Source organism: Eleutherodactylus coqui, chromosome 5 (assembly GCF_035609145.1).
Source record: "Eleutherodactylus coqui strain aEleCoq1 chromosome 5, aEleCoq1.hap1, whole genome shotgun sequence".
Taxonomy (NCBI): Eukaryota; Metazoa; Chordata; class Amphibia; order Anura; family Eleutherodactylidae; genus Eleutherodactylus; species Eleutherodactylus coqui.
This window is the reverse complement of record NC_089841.1, coordinates 161,642,151-161,654,405: the sequence shown is the minus strand read 5'-3', so window position 1 is coordinate 161,654,405 and position 12,255 is coordinate 161,642,151. Positions and strand designations below refer to the sequence as shown.

The 12,255-nt window shown below is 44.6% G+C and overlaps 1 protein-coding gene across 2 annotated transcripts in view; it reads left to right on the top strand.

The window, feature by feature from the left end:
• The window catches only part of DERL3 (derlin 3), a 154,946-nt gene that overhangs the window by 93,323 nt on the left and 49,368 nt on the right, over nucleotides 1-12,255 (top strand). The window lies entirely within an intron of this gene.

The following is a 12,255-nucleotide window of genomic DNA, read 5'->3' as shown; positions in this document are numbered from 1 at the left end:
TATCCTGGGAGAGATCCTTGTATTGTCCCCTCATGTACTTATACATGGTTATATTTGCAATGAAAGGAGGCGGGGTGGGGCTAAGTTTCGCGAATTAGCCCCACCCCTGTTCCGCCTCTCCCAATTGCAAATAGTGCAGAGAGGCAGAGAGGGGGCGGGAGCTCAGTTCCTGCTCCTTGCTCTTCCATCCTTCCCCCCCCCCCCCCCCCTGCACATGAGGACGACGTATATCGGCTCGGCGTGAAAACCGAGCCGATATACGTTCGTGTGAATACACCCTAAGTGTATATTGGTAACATCCATTTTTGCTGCCCATGTGCATAACCTTACATTTATCAACATTGAACTTCATTTGCCATTTTTCTACCCAAGCCCCCAGCTTATCTAGGTCAGTTTGTAGCCGCCCATTGTCCTCCATTGCATTAATTATATTGTATAATTTTGTGTAATCTGCAAATATTGATATTTTACTGTGCAGCCCCTCTATCAGGTCGTTCATAAATATATTGAACAGAATGGGGCCCTATACTGAACCCTGTGGCACCCCGCTAGCGACGGTGGCCCAGAGTATGAGCCATTTATTACCACCCTCTGCTTTCTATCATTGAGCCAATTTTTTACCCAATTACACGCGTTTTCACCCAATCTGAGCTGTCTCATTTTGTATATTAGCCTATTATGTGGCACGGTGTCAAATGCTTTAGAGAAGTCCAGATATACGAGATCAATAGATTCTCCCAGATCCAGCCTAGAGCTTACTTCATCGTAGAAACTGATCAGATTTGTCTGACATTAGCGACCCTTCATGAATCCATGCTGGTGAGGAGTTATTCCCTCGTTATCCTTGAGGTGCTCATCGATGGCGTCTCTCAGAATCCCCTCAAACATTTTTCCCGTTACTGAAGTGAGACTTACCGGCCTGTAGTTACTAGGCTCACTTTTGGTCCCCTTTTTGTAAATTGGAACCACGTTGGCAATGCGCCAATCCAATGGTACAACACTGGTCTTGATAGTGTCTAGAAATATTAGGTATAGTAGGGGGGACCTGAACAGCAGTGCGCCCCCCCTTGGAGCCTCGAGCTGGGGGCAGCGGCCCCAATCTTCCCTATCTGCCACTGTTCAGGCTAGATCACCATATCTAAGTCTCGGAAAAAAACTTTAATTTCAGCCTCTAGTTTGCTGGCCTGTGTATGGCAATAGCTCCAGCCCTTGATGTGTTAGCAAGTATAGGGTGTCAGTTCATTCCAATCCCTCATGTCTACAGTAGTACCACATAGTAATGTAATAAAAAAAAATATATGACATCCATCAAGCCCATCAGCCTAGTATCCTGTATGATCTTATTCTTGCCCTCACTTTAATTGTGTGCAGTCATTTAGTGAGTTCTAGTGTGACCTCTGGTAACTCTCCATGCGTAGGATTGTGGTTGCAACATAATTATCCTCAATGAACCTTAGATCTATGTGCTGAGAACTCAGCCAGCTTCTGTTTCACTGGTACTCATGCATATGTATGTGTAACCGTATACTCCCCCTAGTTATTGTAATTCAACAAGCCCGGAGGACATTGGTTCAGCACTGTTACACCCTTTACTAGTCAGCAATTTGGGGTAAAGAATTACTGTTTCCTGTGTATGTTATTAAGAATAACTGGAGCTTAAAGTTAATGTGTGTAGATCCAGTGTAATTAGATAGGGCAATGACCTTTATACACAAGAGGGTAAAGTGCTTGATTTCACACACTAAGCAAAGTCCACAGTCAATTAGCATGTCCTTCTTATTTTTTGTTCCTCCAACACATACAGTTGGGCTGGCATGTATTACTATAAAGTAAATACTGAAGATGGATGTGGCAACAGCACATTATGTAGTTACTACTGTGGGAAACACAACTTTTACAGTCTGTATATAGAAATTGTTTACCTGTAATGATGAGCAACTGTTATAATTACTTTACGTTATGCTTTATGTTGTGGTGCTCATCTTAAAATTAATTCACAACAGGGGCGTAACTATAGAGGATTCAGGGGATGCGGTTGCACCCGGGCCCAATAGCCTTAGGGGGCCCATAAGGTCCCTCTTCTCCATATAGGGAACCCAGTACTATGAGTAAAGCATTATAGTTGGGGGCCCTGTTACAAGTTTTGCATCGGGGCCCAGGAGCTTCAAGTTACGCCTCTGATTTACAACACTGCAGGCTGCTAAGCAGAACCCTCTACAACTACCCCACATTTTTCAGAATCTGTAGTAATATAACATTAGACAAACTAGTGATTCCAGAATGTTCACAGCATTTTATTTTCATACCCAAGTTATTAGAATGCTTGTTAAAGAGGTATTACCATCTCACATTTGTATGGAATATCCACAGGATATTACACTATTGTGGCCCCCACTGTCACTGTCAATGCGGTGGCTGGTGGTGGTCAGTAGAATGGAAACAGCCAATGCTTCTTCCATAACTCCCGTAGACGTAATTAGGAATTAAGCAAACCGTGCAGCACAGCAGGCTACATGATGATGAAAGTTTTTTGGATGTTGTCCTCATAGCTTTACAATTTGTGTGAAGGAGTGAAAATGGCCCATTTTTGAACGGACGGCATCAGAGACTATAGCAGCTTTAGAGAATGTGCAGATATTTAAAGCTGACAGCTCACAGGTCATGACTGGGATCTGAATCCCACTACACTCCGTACCATTAAGTCTTGCCCCAGTAGTAACAGTGACCACTGATAATGGTCCCAGTAGTAACAGCGCCCCCATAGTGGTCCCAGTAGTAACAGTGTGCTATATATAGGCCCCAAGTAGTAATAGTTACCCCCATAGTGACCCAGTAGTAAGATTGATCGCGCCCCCCCAAAGTGGCCCCAGTAGTAACCCCCATAGTAGTCCCAGGGATGCTGCCCAGCCAGAGACCGATAGCATCCCCCCTATTGGCCTGCGGCCAGGCAGCATCCCTACAAGCTTTACACTCACCCTGCCTACAGCTCCGATTCAGTGGCAGCAGCTGCTGCAGAGTCTATGACTGCTTACCCCTCACCTCGGCACAGAGGTCAGTGGTTACAGACTGCATTGTGCCCCCAGCCAGGAGCTGCAGGCGGGGTGAGTGGAGGCAGCCTCCGCCGCCATGAACCAGGGTTGGAGTGGAAACCGCTGCTCCTACACCCGTGTAGTGGTCAGTGCTCATAATTGAAATCAATGGTAGCTGCTCTTCTAATTGCAGGCTGGGGTCCCATTGATTTCAATGAGAGCTGTGCCTGCAATTACAAGCGTCAGCCACTATTCAGGGGTCGGAGCAGCAGCTTCTGCTCCGACCCCGATGTATCCGTTGAGAGCTGCCTGAATAACCCCTTTTTGTTAGGCATGTACAGCGGGCCACATTAAAGGAGGCGGCGGGCACGATTCGGCCCGTTGGGCCGTGTGTTTGACATCTGTGCTCTATACTGTATTCCTATACAACGGTCCTTCTTTAAAAATGAAAGTAATCTGAGTTATCAGACTGCACAATGGAAAAATCTCATGAGAGATCTGCATCTGGAACAAATCCTTGTCCATTACATAAATGATTTGGCCATGTTATATGTACTAGAAATGTCTTGTTCTCATACATTTATATGAAAGAACTACTGATATGAAAAGACCTAAAATAAGTTACATTAAGTTCTATCATGAGCTCAAAACCATACATCTTGTACACATTAGTTCTGACACAAGGAATTCTCTAATGTATTAGAAGAATGATTATGTTTAGGAAACCCTGCAGACATAAAATTACCCCCCTTCATCATCAAGCAGCCAGTATGGCATTATCATTTATGTGCGCTCTGCAGTTGGAAACAACAGAAAGTCATTACCCTCATTATTCTAAACATCCTGCAACCCTCACTAGAAAATACATACTGAGTAAATGACAGATTTGCCTTTCAGCTCTGGTCATTCCCAGTGATTGATTGCATGGTTCTTAAACACAATATGTTTTTTAAGGAGAATCAAGCCTGGCCCTGCAGAATTACCAATCAACACGAATGTTGCACTTCACTAAATCAATACAGAGACTGGGAGATTGCATGTATTATAATTAATGGCTCACAATGAAAAGCAGTAGGGAGTCTACACTGCACCTTTAAGTAACATCTAGCATCTGTCCCTAAAGGGCTTGTTCACATGGGTGTATTGTTACTGTGTATTACGCATGCACATTTCCCATCATGCATAAAGCTCCATTGAGATGAGATAAATGTAGGGCAAACGATGCCCGATACTCGTCCCCGCACATACTCGCTCTCGTGCTGTTGTATGGGAGCTAGAAGCGTTGGCTCGCTGACAGAGTGGCTAGGAGTGGGGCAGGGAGGCTGCAGGAGATTTCTCTCCTCGCGCTCCCCCGCCCCTCTCCATTGACTTAATATAGCGGCCATTCAATACCGAACGGCTGGTATTTACACTGAACGATGATCGTTCAGCTCATTGTACATCGTTTATGCAGCATAAACGATGGACGGTGAGCTAATCACTCAGTATAAATAGCAGCTGTTTAGTATTGAACGGCCGCTGTGTTAAGTCAATGGAGAGGGGCGGGGGAGCGCGAGGAGAGAAATCTCCTGCAGCCTGCCCGCTGTAAGCCAGCGATACCACCTCCTGTGGAGCAGCACGAGAGCGAGTATGTGCGAGGACGAGTGGAGGGCATCGTTTGCCCGACATTCATCCTGTCTAAATGGAGCTTAACATGCAGTTAATGTAGACAATAAAAGTCTATGGACCTTCATTCACACATGCGCTGGAACTGCAAGTGGACACTGCGTATGAAACGAAGGATAAATCGCAGCATGCCCTATTTCTCCACGTTTCAAACGCAACCCTTGAAGGGCTGTGTATTGAAACACTGCCCCTTCGCAATGCCTGTGAATGGACAGCGTTTAATATGCAGCCCCGCTCTGTGCAGAGCGAGGAATTAAAAAAAAAAAAGTTACACTGCGCATGTCCACGGCATCAGAATCCCGGGCATGCGCAGTGCCAATCGCAGCCTGAACAGAGCCGCTGCTGAGTACAACGCTACAGGACTTGTTTATTTGCTGTGCCCCTCTTTTCATTATTGAAAGAGAGAAGGACAGCTGTACCATTCTGTAATTTAAAAAAAAGACAAGGCGGGACCAAGTGAAGATTATGTCCCCCTGGTCAGTGACCCTCATTTCCCTGTGCATCATCATGGATATCCATCAGAAAAGGCTCTTTCTTAGAAAAGTCACACATTATCTGGCTATACCTTGCTGGTGTCCAAAAACCTCCGAAAAACAAGCTGCACGACGGATTGCAATTTCTGAACGCACCAAAGTTGACGTTACAACTTTTGTCGTGAAGTATGTTAGGTCTATTCATACTAACCCTTTTTTTCCTTCAAGGCCTGGTAATTCTGTTCAGATTAAAAAGTACCATCATTGTCGTGTCCGGGATCACTAAATATGGGTACCTGGGATTGTGTACCCGGCAACAATGCCAGCTGAGGGTATATGGCAGTTGTTCCTGACAGAAGTGCTGAAACCCTCCTTCCTATGCTTCGGTGTGTGTTTCGCCCGGGTTCGACGGTTCACAGCGATTCCTGGGCCGTCTACAACAATATGCAACCAACACTGAATTTCAGTTTTAAACGTGTCAAATTAGTGATCCAAAATGTCAATCCGCTTCTCCAGCTGGCACCCACACACAACATACAGAGACTTACTGCAATGCCTGTAAGGCTTTATTCCCACGAGACGTAAAAGCGCCCGGCAAGACCAATATAGTGGCGGGCGTATACTGACACATCACCTACCCCTTGCTTTCTTCAGGGTTTCCCTTTTATCTATTAATATTGTTTTTCGTTACAGTACTATCTTTTGGGCCGGAATACGTCAGCCGCTGCATTGGCTCCTATAGGAGCCCATGACAGCGGCTGGAGGTGGGAGGGAATTTAGCAGCGTGGCTGCTAAACTCCCTCCCTTCCTCTGCTCTCCTCCCCGCTCGCAGGCTCACCTCTGCTCTCCTCCCCGCTCGTTCTTTGCAATGGGAGGGGGTGGAGCTAAGTTCCACCATCCCGTGCAGAGGAGCCGGGACGCCAGTTTTGACTCTGCCTGTCAGTGTGAAAAATAAGGAGCTGAAGCCGAACGTCAGGTCAGAAAAGTGCAGGAGTGGGCTGCACTGCGCCGGGGACTATACCGCAGGAGCGGGGAGCTGTGCACCACCCAGCATACAGCAGGAGCGGGAAACTGTGCAGCATACAGCAGGAGGGGTGGGGACAGCGGCAGCAAGTTTGCAAGAGCAGCTGGGACTAGAGGGCCATGGAGCCTACAGTACAAGCAGCGAGTACAGCGCCGACCAGTAAAGCACAGGACATAACAGCTGAGGGCCCGGGAAGCGTCACCAGTATGGGGGAGCACAGCGCCGGGAATGAAAGTACAGCAGCTGGGAGCAGAGGGCCAGGGAGTCTACAGCATAAGCGCTGAGCATAGCGCCAGCCAGTAAAGCACAGGACATGACATCCGAGGGCCCGGGACGCGACACCAGTAGCGGGGAGCACAGGATCGGGAAGAAAAGTACAGCAGCTGGGGAGCACAGTTAAGGGCCTGGGAGTCGGGACAGCAGTCTATACTGGCCTGCCAAGACCTGCCGCCAACCCATATTTTTAAGCTAAAGAGGTGCAGGGGGCATCTCTAGCCACTCATTCTTGTCTCCACCAGGACTTCCTGGTAGCGTCAAGGTACAATAATACCCATGAAATGTAAGGCTGAAAAAAAAAAACTATGTTGCTATGCATGACTGCTGTGTGCCTGTGACTGGGAAGAAGAGTAGATGGTAGTACTTGAGGCATGCTGTGTTATCCACTCTATGACCTGTTCTACGTGCTGCAGATGTAACGCACGAGCAGAACCACTTATAAGGAATGGCAGTGGGCCTGCCTTCCTTGTCTCCTGCAGAACATGGAGCTCTTGCTTCAGTGGGAGCTGCTTAAAGTGCCAACTTGGCCCGTCCTCCACCACCACGACTACCGACACATCACCTACCCCTTGCTTTCTTCAGGGTTTCCCTTTTATCTATTAATATTGTTTTTCGGATTTACGTAACTTATCAGCTAACTTTGTAGTTTGCAGAAAACCACTGCGAGCTGCATGCGGCCTGCAAATAACTCATAGCAATTTTGAATATCATCTGAGGCTGCAGACACAGAACTGTATGTATTTGCTGTTTCCCCGTTTAATTTTCTTTTTGTTTTATATTAACAAAAAATCAGCACCAAGTAAATAGGCTGCCCTGGGCAGCACGATATGCAAGAACAGAAGGCCACAGAGTATAGCTTGTATCTTTGTCCCTGTTTGATGTTGCATAACTGAATTCTCCTCACCTCAATGCTAGCTGTGTAAGACCTGAAAATAATTCGTAGTGGCCGGTCTTGTGACTGAACAATATATAAGGCTGTTGACATGCAGTGTGTGTATTTGCTGTTTCCCCGTTTGGTTTTCTCTATCTTTTATATTAACACAAAACACCACCGCCAACTAAATAGTTATGTATGAACAGAAGGCCACATGGTATAGCTTGTATATTTGTGCACTGCTGATTGGTTGCATGCTGATCTCTGCAGCAGTTATTATGAGAAATTTCATTATCATGCAATTTTTACCAAAATGAGTTTGGACTAACTGATTTGACTTGGCTAAAGTTGGGGCAATTTTATTGCCCCGCTGATCAAGATAAGCGACACTATTTATTAGTAATCAGTGCAGAAATCATGTTAATTACAAAGGGTTCACTTAGTTTTTTTTTGCAACTGTAGAGTGCTTAATTATTACTATTAATAATAGTAATAACTTGTTTTATGTAGCATCAACATATTCCTTATCAAACAAAAAAGAGGACTCTGCCTATAAAAGTTTAAAATCGAAGGAAATCTAGCTTGGACTTTTAACACCTTAAGGACCGCCCCCCTCTTTTCATTTTTAGCTTTTTCTCCTCACTTTCAAAAAATGATGACTTCACATCAATGTAGCTGTTTGAGGTCTTGTTTTTTGCGGGTACGAGTTGTATTTTTTACTGGTACTATTTAATGTACCATATGATGTACTGAAGAATCTAAGTAGGGTGAACTGAAAAAAAAACAAAACACAATTCCATTTTTTTCGAGGGGGGGGGGTTCTTGTTTCAATGGCGTCATGATAACTTTATTCTATGGGTCAATACAATCACTGAAATAAGAAATTTATAAAAATCCAACTTAGAAAAGAGGCAAACGGCACACACCATTGGACAACCACCGCTGACCACAACTCTGTATGGCAACTCACAGGTGCTTCAGCCTTTCCAGAAAGGAAAGATGAAAAGGCGGCACTCCTTGGTATTAAGAATAAATAAAAAGCAATGTATACTGCCTTTGTACAGTAGCGTATCAGCAGCACTGGGTCCTACCACCGTCCAGCATCAGGGCATTGTGTGTGCTGCCAGCGCTGGGTGGCATCAGGGTATTGTGTGTGCTGCCAGCGCTGGGTGGCATCAGGGCCTAGTGCAGCTGTGCCTGCAGCTGAACAAGAGCTGCACCTGCACTCCAACTTCAGCCTCCTTCCCTGGGAACCAGGTAAAAACAATCACCTGGTGAGAGACACTAAAAATAAAGGGACTGCAGGTAAAAACAAAAAAGACATCTCTGGAAAGTTAAGGAAAAACACTGAGTACGTTTAAGCATGTGTGGATATACACAATGCAGCACTATAAAATGCACAATAAATCTTAGCAATAATGTAATTTCCTGCGTGGCAGCAAGTAAATCCCTAAATCAAGCAGGATAAAATAAGCTACATAAAACTATTGCTCACATATATTATGTGAATTTAAAATTAAATCATGCATTTTTTGTTATTTCTTTAATGCATCAGGAAAACACAGGATACTTCACTGGAGGTGCCAATATAGTTTAAACCTGATTGACACTACTACTATGCCCATCAGTAAACACTAGGTGGCAGTGAAAGCACAGAAGCATAAATTGTATTCACAATAAATTAACCAGAACTAAGATTACAGGAGTCCAGGAATACTGCAGCCTTGCTCGGTTTCACATACTAGAACAACCACTGACTCATGACTATCACATTTGTTCTTTGTGTCTTATTTGAAGTGGTATAACAACTTCATTCAACAAGACTTTATGAAAGAGCAGAATGTTCGGTGAGAAAAGAAAAGCAATGAATTGAGAGTCCATTTCTAAAACATTTCTGTATCCTGCTGAACTATAGATTGAGGACACATAGGATCCACAGCTGATGTAAATGTGCGCTCTACATTTAATGGGTTGCAGACGTGACCCTGTTCCTGTTTTGCTGTAAACTCCAGAACCATGACGCATATCTGCTATGGGACGAAAGAAAAACAAATTTTCTAAATTAAGCACAAAAAAAGAGCTGAAGATGGAAACAAGACGTTGACGACTTATCATTAGCAACATAGCTTCTCATTCTTGTGGTTGATGAGTGATTAGCGAGGTAAGATTAGGTCAGTGGGGTATGGAAATTGTAAAAGGAGAAAATTGCTTTTGGTAGCAGTTTATTGCAGCTGCCGCATCACTCCTTTTGGGACTTCTTATTATTCTTCAAAATTTATTGCTGGCTAAAGCTAAACATAAACTGACTCATTGTCCCAGACATTGACCCTAAAAGGTTATTCACATACTAAAAGTAGTATTACAGGCCGGTCCTTTATTCTTCTAAAGAATTCTGCACATGGAGGACTGTGGCTCTCTGCCATTCCCAGTACAGTGCCCCCAGTATGACTCTATTAGAAGAATCCTGACCCTTCATTTAACTGAGCAAAGTCACAGATATGTTGTGTTACGGTACCTTTACACGGGACAGTATCACACAGGAGCGATAGTCACTCAAGATCTCTTCCGTTCGTCCAACTTCATTTACTGCAAACAGGCAGGCATTCAGAAATGAACGACTGCCTGGTTACATGGGCCAATAGTCGCTTGGTTTTTATGGGAGAAAAGAAACTCCAACAATTGAGCGATTTCTCCCTGTTAATGGCCATATGTACATAAGTCGAGAATTGCTGAAAACCACAGCTTCCAGCGCCATGTAAAGGTGCCTTTAGGTAGGAAAAAAAAACAAATGCCGAGTCGGATCTGTCAGATGACAAACACTTGCCAGTGCCCAAAGGATGCCATTGATTTACAATAATGCCCAGCATGTTCAGTGAGGCGTTATATTAACGGGGATGATAGAAAGTAGTCCTGTGTGCAGGGCTATCAAATATGATGGAATCTGCAACAGAGGATCTGCAACAGATGTGAACATAGTCTTACTTATGACTAGACTTACTCAAGTCATCCCCATTCACCAACTGCTAACACCTGGGGTACTAATAAGTACTAGGACATGTGAGTTTTATTGGATGGTCATTTTATTAAAGAAAAATAGAAGAGAATATCTTCTATCGCAAATCATAAAACATACCAAGAATAAAGTACAACCATAATTTCTAACACTTCTTCATAACGTTGTTCAAAGCAGACACTCAACAAAGTAACAAAACCATATGAATGTAACAATGCTAGCTGGACTGCAGAACTTGACTTCATCTATAGCAGTTCCCTTTTCTGGATATTAATGGTGTCTCCCAGTACTCAGATACCCCCGGCACTTACAGTAGAGCTAAATGGTGTTACAACTGGACAGGAGCTAGAACAAATATATCAGGTATGTGTGGACACAAATAGGAAAAATACTAATGTAGGACGAGGAACTCACTGATGAATGACAGGAAAAAAAATGGTGCTTGTAATTGGATGATTGTTATGGGAATAGAAGTACAACTAGGCAAAACCTCATGCAAGCTTTCTCTTTGTCTTTCCCTAATCTATCCCCGACACTGACACTAATACCAGACGCGACTATACCTGAGTGACCCTCAGACGTCCCTAATGTCAGCAGTAACTGAAACACTGACGTTGAGAAATGAGAGGGCACTTAGAATCAAAGACAAAACTAAAATAGAAACAGAAAAGGCCAAAAAGAAATATCAAGCAATTAGAAGACATTGTCATTTTTCTGAAAAACAGCATGCAGTTACATCTCAAGCAGATATGCAAATTAGAGTTGTGATGTGATCATCAACAGTCTTGCCAGCTGAGGCCCTAAAAGTGGTTCTACCCTTGGACTATAAAGAGGCTCTCAGGAGGCCACTTGTGTAGCTGGTTGTCCACTAGATGCCTCTATGATGTAATCAAGGAGATTTCACCCAGTTAACAGAGTTTGAGAGGGGCGTATTATTGTAATGCGAGAATCTAGATGGTCATATTGTTTAATTGCCCACCATCTTGGCCATTCTGATCAGACTGTTAGGAGGTGTTGGGACCAGTGGATGAATAAGGGCATGCATACAAGGCAACTGGGCTAAGGACACCCTCGACAGACCACCAGTAGAGAGGATCATCTGATCGACAAGCATGAGCAGCTCCAACTGTTTTGCTGTCCATCATCTAGAGACAGGTGGCACCATAGTTACATCGCTGTGTCTGTTGGAACCTTTTACAGGTGTTTACCTGAAGGACATTTTGTCTCACGGTGCCCATTACATGCATTGCCTTGGACACCCACCATTCCCTCCATTTACAGTGGTGACGTAAACGACAAAACTGGACTGCTACAGAGTTGAATGGCGTTGCCTTCAGTGACGAATTCAGGTTTAGTTTGGCCACTGACGACAGCCAAGTTTGTACCTGGAGACCTAGGGGTGAGCGCCTCAATCCTGCCTTTGCTGTGGAACAGCTCACTGCCCCCACTGCTGGTGTAAAGTTCTGGGGGGCCATCACATTCAACAGTTTGTCACCCCTAGAAGTGGTACGAGGAACAATGACAGCTCAGTGATATGTTCAGGACATCCTGCAGCCACGTGTTCCTCTCTTGGCAGGAGGCTTCCAAGAGACATTCTCCTGCAGGATAATGCTTGGCTGCACACACAAAGGGGTCACAGGAGCCTCCACAACGCACTTCTGTGGCCCACCCGGTCTCCAAATTTATGGCAATAGAGCATGTATGGGACCATCTGGGATGCCAACTTCGACAGCCTATAATCTAGAGGCTTAGTTACAGCAAATGCGGACAGATATGCTGCAGGATACCATACGGAACCAGTATGCAGTCATGCTTGCCCGTATCATATCTTGCATCCAAACTAGAGGTGGTATAACCGGGTACTAGAGCCTCCAAGCCCTCCTGTATCACATATTGTAACC